Genomic DNA, 11,039 nt, shown 5'->3' with positions numbered 1-11,039 from the left:
TTAAGTCCCTGCAGACTGAACTGTCTTCTGCCCGCAAGACTCAGATTTTCATTCACTAGTAACTACAAGATCTAGCTACCTCCTACACATTATAAAGGGAAACTTGTGTCTTTCACTTCAAGGAAGTAGGAAAAAAAAAATACCTTTGTTCAACTTTCACAGAACAAAAGCATTGAGCCAAATCCTTGTGAGCTCCGAGGGACTTGAGGGCTTCTTTCAAATGCTAATGAGTTCTCAGCTTTGTCTCAGGTGTCTGTAACCATCTGGTCCCCTCCATCATAAAACACAAATCCTTATCTCCCTTCTGGCTAAACATCACCTTTCAGTGGAATTTGCCCCCACCCAACCACAGACAGGATTGGAAAGGAACGGCTTTCATCAGCTCAGTAAACAAAGACTGTGTTGAATTAAACGGAAGAAAACCCCTTTACTGATGGTGAGAACCTGTTAATAAAACTCTGATCTTTCAAATCAAGGCTCCAGGAAGTGGAGATTCTTCAGGGATCGCCCTTCACCCTCCTTGAACAGTAGAAGTGGTCCCAGAAAATCCTGGCAGTGGATGTGAGCCCCTTGATGCAGCATGTTAAACACGACCTTGAATTTCAAGACTGATAGATATTTGTTTTGAATGCAGGATTTGTCACTAGGAAAACCACTTCTGCTTGATTTGGAGAAGTCTTTGAACCTGCCTACACTGGGCAGGAACACTGCCTCTCCAGCCTCCTTGCTCCTCTTAGCTAAGACGACACAAGAACAAAACATGGTTGTAATTACTAGAAGGATACTTTTCTGATCTTTTAATCTAAGCATCCAGTTTCTTTCTTGAATATCAGGAAAGAAAATGCCATTAAGAAAACATGATATATCATGCGCACAATAAATTAGGCACTCTGTTCTGGTTGCCAGACATTTTTGAAAGTGTTCATTGAAGATGAAACAAAACCCATTGAATAGCTGCTTTGAAATACTTTCCAGGGAAGGTAACAATGGAGACTGGCGTAAATCTGCTGTCTCTGCTGGCTTTTTTTCTTAAGTTTCTTTTTCCTTCCCTGATGGCAGAATCTGTGTTTGAAGGTCCCCAGCCTCTTCTGGACACAGTTTGCAAAACACTGCTCTTTAGATAGACCTAATGGAAAAGAAAATAATAAAAAGCCAGTTCTGCACACAAGCACTTAGACCTTATCTGGCCTCCTTCTCCCAAGGTGGTGATTTTCTCTACTGGAGTCAGGATCCTGGGTCAGGTGTTGGGATCAGACCTGCTCACCTGTGGAAAGGATGCTATTTGCCTGAGTAATTACATTTGTTCTCAGAGGGTCTACCAATGTCAATGTTGACAGTTGAAAGGAAATGAAGGCAGGCAGATGCTGTCACTTGCCCAGGTGGCCTTTGTTTATGCAGGACTTTTGTAACCTGATAATTAAGACAGGCCGCCCCAAGCCCTGGCCATCCCCTTGCCTGGCCTCACGCTGCTGGCCTGATCCGCACCTGCTTAAACCCGTCTCGTTCTTCAGAACCCAGCTCCGATGCGACCCAGATTCTGACGTGCCTTAGACAGTGGTTGACGGGAGTGGTCACTGTTTTGCAAATGAGCCCATTCGTTTTCTGGGATGCATCCCAGTGGTTCTGTTTCTGCTTTCATGTCCACTTAAAATAATCCACATCAGTGATTTATTTGTTCAGAAGGCCCTTCTTCAGAGAGAGATTGGATCAATACTCATGTATTTTCTCTTTTGTTTATTGACTCATTGATTTGCCTAAAATTTATTTGGATATGATCCGACGTAAAGATCTTATGATTTTTTTTAAACCGAAGAGCCAGCTCCGCTGGTGCTGTTTGGTTGCTCAGTCATTTGAATTCTGCTGGGTTGGAGTGTGTTCTCTTCAGACACCAAGTCCTTATTCACATGAAAGTCTCTTTAGAATCTCTTCTGTCCCAGGGTCAAGCTCTGTCTGCTTCAACCAGTCCCATGAGTTTTTAATCACTGGCTCCAAGTAGCTCTATCCAGGTAGTGTTGAGTGTTGAGTGCTGAAATTCTTTCCAGAGTCTGGAACATGGCTGATTTATGTCCTCCAATCCCCAAGCTTAGTTAATTTCACAGCTTTGTGAGTGAGATGCCGTGTGCATTCCAGTGGGCTTAGGGGGAGACCAGCCTGGGGCTCTTGTCTCTACCCGGAAACCTCCTTTCCAAACTCCCTGATTTCTCTTTCCTGTCTCCCTAGTCACTTCCTCTCCTTCTTTTAAGCCTGGTGGGCTGCACACCCTGCCTCCCACTTTCCAGTTTGCCTGGCTCTCCTGGGTTGGGTTTTCCCTGGCCCGCGGCTGCGGCAGGCACAGCGAGGTCTACACTTGACGTCATGTCGCTCCGGTCCTGTGAGTCGGCGTGTCTGTCTCTCATGGCACAGCCCCTCCTCCTCGGTGGTTCTTCTATGGTTCTCAGCCTCATCCATCTTCAGAGGCAGTCAGGCATGCAGACCTCCCCGCTGTATCTCCATTCTGGCCTTTCCTTTGCCAGTGTCCCGGGTCATGGTTCGATCAGATCTTAGCAACTGTTTCTCGGATGGGCCCTGCCCGTCCTTGCTCATGTTATACAAGCTGCTCGTCCCTGGTCAGCAGCTCACAGTCCCTGGTGGAAGTCACAGCTGCAGCAGTGGGACACTTGCAATTTTCAACATACTTGTGAACTCAGATGTTGTTCACACACACACACACTCCCTGTAAACATGCATACAACTGAAACAACTCACAAAACTAATTTCTGCTTAAGCGTGCCATATCCTCTGACATTCCCAGTCTATTAATCAACCATACCACGCCTAGACTATGAAATTCTCACCTAGAAGATAAATTAGACCTCTGTATACAGCATACATGGTTTATCCCAACCTGGTGCCATCTCTTGCCACTCAATTTAAAACGCCTGCTATCATAGAACATGCCACTTCTTCCAGAAATATGAGGTACACTCTCTATCCTCAGCGTATACCCATACCTCCTGCTCACTCATCCATCAAGTGTCCCTTCTGGAAAACCCATATCACTATCCCAGACCCACCTGGAAGATCTCCATCTGGAGTCTGCCCCGTCTCTAGCAGCACCAAATAACTTCCCCATTAATAACCAAAACCTTATTTTTTTAAATTAAAATAATGTATATTTTAATATTTTGCAAAAGATGATTTTTAGACATTTATTGCTGTCCAGTCTCTCAGTTTTGTTCAACTCTTTGCTTCCGTGGTGGGTGAGATGGTAAAGAGCCTGACTGAAATGCAGGAGACCCGGGTTCCATCCCTGGGTTGGGAATATTCCCTGGAGGATGAAATGGCAACCCACTTCAGTATACTTGCCTGGAAAATCCCATGGATGGAGGAGCCTGGCAGTCTACAATCCATGATGTTACAAAGAGTCAGACACGACTTCACTACTACACTGCTTGAGAACCCATGGACTGCAGCACACCAAACTTTCCCTGTCTTTCACCATCTCCTGGAGCTTGCTCAAACTCATGTCCATTGAGTCGGAGATGCCATTCAACCATCTCATCCTCTGTCGTCCCCTTCTCCTCTTGCCTTCAATCTTACCCATCATCAGGGTCTTTTCTAATGAGTCAACTCTTCAAATCAGTTTGCCAAAATATTGGAGCTTCAGCTTCAGCATCAGACCTTCCAGTGAATATTCAGAATGGGTTTCCTTTAGAATAGACTGATTGGATCTCCTTGCAGTCCAAGGGACTTGCAAGAGTCTTCTCCAACACCACAGTTCAAAAGCATCAGTTCTTCAGTCCTCAGCCTTCTTTATAGTCCATTGTGATAGGGGGCTTCCCAGGTGGTGCATTGGAGAAGACTCCACCTGCAATACAGGAGCTGCAGGAGACCCAGGTTCAATCCCTGGGTGGGGAAGATCCCCTGGAGGAGGAAATGGCAACCCACTCCAGTATTCTTGCCTGGGAAATCCCCTGGCGGAGGAGCCTGGAGTCTCCAGGGTCGACTGAGTGACTGGACACAGAGGCACACTGTGATATAATGAAGACGACATCTAGTCTTTGTCCCCATCGCTGGCACAGAACTCCAACACTCCTGGAATCTCCTGAGTGATAGAAGTAAGGGGCACCTTTTGAGCAAACCTGAGTTTATGCTAATGAGGTGGGACCTTAAATAGTTGCAAGGGAGGAAAAACTCGGAAAGGAAAAAGCCACACCACAAACATCGAGCTTATGATTAGAGGGTTGTAGCTTGGAGCCCCACACCCAGGTCTCCATAGAGGGAGATCAGAGATCGAATTCAATCATATGGCCAGGTGTTTAATCAGCCAGGCCTAGGTAGTAAAACCCTAACAAAACTCTGAACCCAAGAAGCAAGGGAGTTTCCTAGTTGGTGAAGACACCCATGTGCTAGGAAGGTGACACGCCTGGGCTCCAGGAGGAGAGTGTGGGAGCTCTGTCCCACCACCTAACCCCCCGAAGACTTTGCCCCATGCATCTCTCCATCTGGTTGTTAATTTGTACACTTAAAAAAAAAATCTGATTGTAAGTACAGATCTTTCCTTAGTTCTGTGAGTCCCAGCGAATGTGGAGTTGGAAGTTGTGGGAACTCCCAAATTTGCAGTCAAGTTGGGCAGAAGTCTAGCAACTTCAGGGTCTCATTTTTGGCTGCCTCTGATGTGAGGGCAGTCCTGGGGGGACCCTGTCCTCCAACTGTGGTATCTGATGCTGACCACAGCTGAACTGAAGGACTTTGCCCGTAGCTTGGGTCCTGTGCTAATTCTGGGTAACTGATGTCAGAACTGAATTGTCAGGTATTTCCCTACCATCTCTGGCGTTTATTTTCATAAGTGTCAGGCATCTGAGAATTGACTTTCATAATCTCCTAGGCAGTTAATAAAAATGTGGATTCCAGATTAGATCAGATAATCTGGGCCAGGTAACTTTCACTTTTAAGGAGTACCCCGGTGATACTTGTACTGGAGAGCCACTGGCACCCTCATAAAAGCACATTTGTAAACTACAAGTATGTAGGATGAAATGAAAAGTAAATCACCCCCACCCAATCAGAAAAGTGTCCTGGTATGTTTCTTTGGACTTTCCGTATAATTCCTTTTTGGTTTTGATCATGCTGTATATTCAGGTTTATGTTCTGCTTTTTCCATTTAATATTCCAGCAGACATGTTTTTCTTATTATGATACACACTTTAAAGCATAAGTCATCACATTGGCAGTGTGTTTTCCTAACCACATTGTCTCTTTGGGGGGTATTTATAATATTATTGGCTTGACATTATTATGAATTGTATTGTGATGAAAATCTTTCTCTCTGAAGCTTTTAAAGGTATTTGTTTTCATTACCTCGGGATTCCCAGAAGTTAGATTATTTGCTCTGTCACCACAGATGGTTTCAGAATTCTGGATAAGTTTTGTCCACTGGTGACCTAAGGGGCTGTGTTTCCCTACCTTCTCTGGCAATGGTGTTTATTTTCATAAACTTTGTTAACTTGCTAGGTCAAATGGTATGTAATTATTTTAATTGTATTTATTCCATCCTTAATGCTGCAGGAAATTTCCCCAGCTATTTATTTACTAAATCTTTGATCCATGACCCCCAATTCTATTCTTCCACTGGCATTTTGCTGTGAAACTAACCCTCTGTCTGCGTATTTACTGCAATTACATTTTCTTTATCCATTTACTCTGAAATCCTGGTTATATTTTTATTATACTGGCAATAAAATTTTTATCTTCCAAAATCTGACTACTTTTTTCTTGGTGATTTCTTCTATTGCTTCAAAACTTAGAGAGTTCATCCTTTTCCAAAGATTTAATGATCAATGCTTGCTTTCTTGAGTTTTTCTGCTTTTTAAAGAACAGTTGATAACATTGTTGTTGTTGCTGTCTAGTCGCTAAGTTGTGCCCGACTCTGCCACCCCTAGCAGCCTGCTAGGCTCCTCTGTCCACAGAATTCTCCAGGCAAGAATGCTGGAGTGGGTTGCCATTCCCTTCTCTTCCGAATCAGGGGACTGAAGCCCTGTCTTCTGCACTGCAGGTGGATTCTTTACCACTGAGCCAGCTGGGGAGTTCAGCTGACTGCATTTATGTCCCTCTTGAACCCATCTAAGGGGTGTGCCGGTCTACGGTAAGCAGTAATCTAAATAAGTTATTTTTTCTAAATGGTTTTGTTCCACCATCACTTACTGAAGGCTCTTTTTCTCCTTCTCTGCTGATCTGGGATGGCTGCATTTTTGCATTTGAGCTCTTGGTCGCTTTGTGGGACAACGGTTCGTCTTCAGCTCTGGATGAGACCCTGCCGTGTCCAGGTCTGCAGCCTAGGATGAAGCGTAGCACACAGACTCTCCGGGGAAGCTTTAGAATGAGCCTTAGGATGTGCAGATATGTGCGAAGGAGACAAGTCAGTGAGGTGGCTGTTCCAAAGGGCAGTGGTTCCTGTCCTGGGGAACCATCCTGACCTTTGACCTCCATGCCTTCGTATGATTAGTCCTATTTATTCCTTTATTTACCCTTTGGCACACAGGAGGATTTTTTCCCAGCAAAGTCTCCATCCATTGGCATGACTGGTTCTTCAGCTTTTATTTTTACATTGCTTCTGTGACATGGATGAATATTTTTAGACCTTCTCTTTTGCCTCAAAAGGAAGAAAAGGGTGAGGTCTCAGAGTCTGCGTGTGATTTCATTTTATTGCCTGCTAAGTTTATTAGTGAGAAAAGCACTCTTTCTAAAGCACTGAGGCCCCACCCTGGACTTGGAGACTAGTCACCGGAGCCTAGAGAGTGAACACAGTGCTGGTTTTCAAATTAGATCCCCCTGACTTTGAAGCTTCATAGTCACAGCAGCGTGACCTGAGGCTCATGTCTTACCCTTTCTGAGCATCCGTTTCCACATGTGCAAAGTGGGGAGAAGATAACTGATCTCAGAGCCCTTGTCCCTGGTACATAGAAGGTGAGCGTTGCAAGTATTATTATTATTATTTTTGCCATTGTTACTAGTAGTAGTGACTGTGAGTATTATTGATATTGTTCCTATTTTTGGTTTCTGTCATTTTTGCCAAAGAATGGTTTCCAGAGATGGTGGGGGGTGGGGGGTGGGGGACTGTGCTGGACCCCAGAGCAAAAACCTCAGAAAGAACCATCCAATCTTTGATTGTGAACTTGAATTCCATCTCTTTGTTTGGGAATATGAGATGAAGCAGGGATTCTCAGAGTATTCAGAGTAAAGCATCCCAGTATTTCAGAGCTGAAGGTGGCCCCAGGTACATAGGCGATAGAGGCGATGGGATATAGGCAGGGTTTCTGACTCCTGTGTGGGGGGCCTATCACTGTGTTTAGACTTCCTCTTGGAATTTCACTGCTGTGAACGAGCTGAGCGTTGGTGGGCAATTGACTCCCTGTGTTGGGCTTTGGTTTCATCGTCTGTAAAATGGAAATGAAGGGTCACGTGATGTGCGTGAGCCCTGCCCACCTTCCACTGTCACTCTATACAGAGCAGGAATCCCCAGGGGGAGAATCTCGACCCCCTCCTTTTCTCCAGCATCATGGATTCGTGAGCCGGGGGCTTGGCAAATGCCCCCTACCTCCCCAGCACTTTCTGTTCATTCAGCCCGACCCCAAGCCCCAAACCCAAGGCTCTGTCCTTCCAGGGAGGGACCTCGTTGCTTCTCCCCTGCCAGCATCCCAACAGGTGCCTGCATTTCCCCACCAACATCAAAGTCACGGTCAGGGCCAATCTTGCAGCCCCATTCTCATCCGAAAGGAATTCGACTAAGGACAGTTCAGCATGAATGAAGCTTCCCATGGCGGTCCAAGAGGTAAAAAGTTCATCGAAAACTCAGCTGTGAGTTACATCCTGTTTGGCACTGTGGGAAATCACTGGACTTAGGAACATATCTCTAGCCCTGAACCTCCTTCAGGAAGTTCGTGCTGTCCTTTCTGACGCTCTGCCTATGAAATGCCATGGGAATTCCATTACACACAAGTCCTGCTGATGTCTCAGCGCTCTACCTGATGGGAAGAACGCCAGTCTTATCTGACTTGGAAAGCACATCATTCCGTGGAAAAGCCCTGGAAACAATTAAAGAGATTTCAAAAGTCAGGGAATTTCAAATTATTTGGAGATGCCAGGATCTGGAGGTCAGCCCACGCCACCAACCTGGAGAGGAAGGTGAGCACCGAGAGGCTCTAGGAGGGTCACTGTCGAAGTTTAAGCAGGCGGATGCTTGTCGATCGTCCATTAATGTCATTGCAGGCCAAGTTTTTCCTCCTCATGTCAGCAGACCAACGTTTCTGGACAGGCTTGGAATTCCTGGCTTTTGCTTTGTGTATAGCATCGTTACTACATGACGAGGAACATGATTTGACCAGTTGGAGTATGTTTTATTTGATCAGAAATTCATGAAATGCTTTTCTTAGTAATTTTATTGATTGAGTGATTTGGGCTGTGGTGGGTCTTTGTTGCCACATGCGCTTTCTCTAGTTGCAGCGAACAGGGGCTACTCTTTGCCGTGGTGCTTGGGTTCCTCATTGCAGTGGCTTCTCTTGTCATGGGACGTGGGCTCTAGGTGCACGTGAGCTCGGTAGTTGTGGTCTATAGGCTGAGTGGCTCCACAGCACGTGGGATCTTCCCAGCCAGACATGGAACCTGTGTCCCCTGCACTGGCAGGCGAATTCCTAACCACTGAGCGATAAGGGAAGTCCCTATTAAATGTTTCTGAACATTTTGCCCTCTTCCCTTTGAATCAAAGAAGGTAACTAGGGTGGGAGCAGCCTGCCTGTTGCCTGGTTGGTGATGGGGGTTTGGAATGAGAAAGTGTGGCGCTCACTCATTCAAGCAGCAGTGAGTTCACGGGGTGCCTGCCTGCGCCCGGGGCTGTGTTTGCCACACCTGTCCCCCGCCTCTCTGGCTTGCACGTGGCCTCCTGTTAACATCTGAAAGTGAAGTTGTTCAGTCATGTCCGACTCTTTGTGACCCCATGGACTGTAGCCTACCAGGCTCCTTTGTCCATGGAGTTTTCCAGGCAAGAGTCCTGGAGTGGGTTGCCATTTCCTTCTCCAGGGGATCTTCCCAATCCAGGGATCGAACCTGGGTCTCCTGCATTGTAGGCAAACGCTTTACCGTCTGAGCCACCAGGGAAGCCCAATGTGGCTAGCATCTGGGCCGCATTCTTCTGCATCTGCACAGAGCAGGCACGGGCAGGGACTTTCTGAGTGCATTTTGAGTGGGTTAATGACACCAAACTCCTATGCTTATGACAGTTACCCAGTTCCTCTCAGCCCTGGGGTCCTGTCCTGTCTCCTTCACAGATCCAGCCACTGGGGCAGGACAGCTGGCCAGGAGACCTCCCAAAGAGTTGGATTCTCAAGCAGATGCTTCGCTGTGTGTCCCAGGGAGTGTGGGCAGGGCCCCTTGGATTGCTGGCCACCTCTCAACAAACCATCTACAAGTCCTTTCAAATCTTTTGCCAGAGGACTTGGTCTTGGGCTTTGGGCTCTGCTCTGAGTGGCCTGTGGTCCTGGGAAAGAAGTCTTACTTTATTTTCTGGTCTGCTTGGCAGAACTCCTGTGATGCCCCCATCTTAACACCTGCTCCTCTCGCCACTGCTGTCTGCCCTACCCTGAGCATCAGTCACTGGTCCCTGCCAGACACTGGACTCTCTTCACTGTCCGTGGGAGCCTGGACCACCTTCTCGAGGCTCCATGGCCTCACTCCCTGCTGGCTACCCCCCACCCTGCCCAGGCTCAGGCCTCTGTCTCTAGGCCCAAAGGCTCGACCGGGTTCTTTCTGATGATTAGCTCAGCTTCACCTCCCCACTGCTGGGTACATTTCTGGGGAAGCAACCAAGAACAGGCCCTTGTCCTGGTCCCCTCCTGCATCAACATATGAGCAACCCTAGAAACATTTCGTGCTCTGAATTCTTGACATGAACCAGCCTCCCCCATCAGTGTGAGTTACAAGCTAGAGAGAGAACTTCAGACAATCAGTTCAGTTCAGTTCAGTTCAGTCACTCAGTCATGTCCAGCTCTTTTCAACCCCATGGACTGCAGCACGCCAGGCCTCCCTGTCCATCACCAACTCCTGGAACTTACCCAAACTCACATCCATCGAGTCGGTGATGCCATCCAACCATCTCATCCTCTGCGTCCCCTTCTCATCCTGCCCTTAATCTTTCCCAGCATCAGGGTCTTTTCAAATGAGTCAACTCTTCGCATCAGGTGGCCAAGGTATTGGAGTTTCAGCTTCAGCATCAGTGCTCCCAATGAACACCCAGGACTGATCTCCTTTAGGATGGACTGGTTGGCTCTCCTTGCAGTCCAAGGGACTCCCAAGAGTCTTCTCCAACACCACAGTTCAAAAGCATCAATACCTCAGACAGTAAGGATCCTCTTTCATATACTTTCAACTCAACTTGGAGATTTTCAGGCAGCTTTATTGAGATATGATTGACACACAGCAAGCTGCACATACTGTAACTGAACAGTTTGGTAACTTTGGACATTTTTATGCACCTTCGAAACCATCACCACACTCGACATGGAGAACACCTGCATCACGTCCCAAGGTTTCTTCCTGGTCCATTTCATTCCTTTGCTCCCACCTGCGCCCACCCCTCCCATCCCCAGGGAACCGCTGGTCTTATTTCTGTCACTATCAGTTACTTTGCATTTTCCAGAACTTTAGGTGAATGCAATCACATAGTCTATAATCATTTTTGTCTTGCCTCACATTCAGAGTAATTATTTTGAGATTCATTCATGTGTTTGTTGATGAGTCTTCCTATTTCTGAGTAGTGTTTCATTGGACAGATGCATCACAAAGCTTTTTATCTGCCACCTGTTGGACGTTGGGCTGTTGCCAGCCTTTGGCTATTGCTGATATCCTGCTCTGAGCCTTTGTGTACAAGTCTGTGTGTGGATATTTCCTGGGTAAATACTTAGGACTGGGAGATCTGAGTCCTGTGTCAGACTCATCTTAGACTCTCCAAGAAGTGGTCAGACTGTTTCCCAACACGGCTGAGCCGCTGTCCATTCCCATGGCAGTGC

The 11,039-nt window shown here is 46.8% G+C and overlaps 1 non-coding gene across 1 annotated transcript; it reads right to left on the bottom strand.

Annotated features, from left to right (window-relative positions):
* Positions 1-9,060: 9,060 nt before the first annotated feature.
* TRNAC-ACA (transfer RNA cysteine (anticodon ACA)) lies at positions 9,061-9,132 on the bottom strand. The gene has a single exon. It is a non-coding gene; the product is annotated as a tRNA-Cys (tRNA).
* Positions 9,133-11,039: the final 1,907 nt, after the last annotated feature.

This window comes from Ovis canadensis, chromosome 1 (assembly GCF_042477335.2).
Source record: "Ovis canadensis isolate MfBH-ARS-UI-01 breed Bighorn chromosome 1, ARS-UI_OviCan_v2, whole genome shotgun sequence".
Classification (NCBI taxonomy): domain Eukaryota; kingdom Metazoa; phylum Chordata; class Mammalia; order Artiodactyla; family Bovidae; genus Ovis; species Ovis canadensis.
This window is presented reverse-complemented; position numbering and strand designations above follow the sequence as displayed.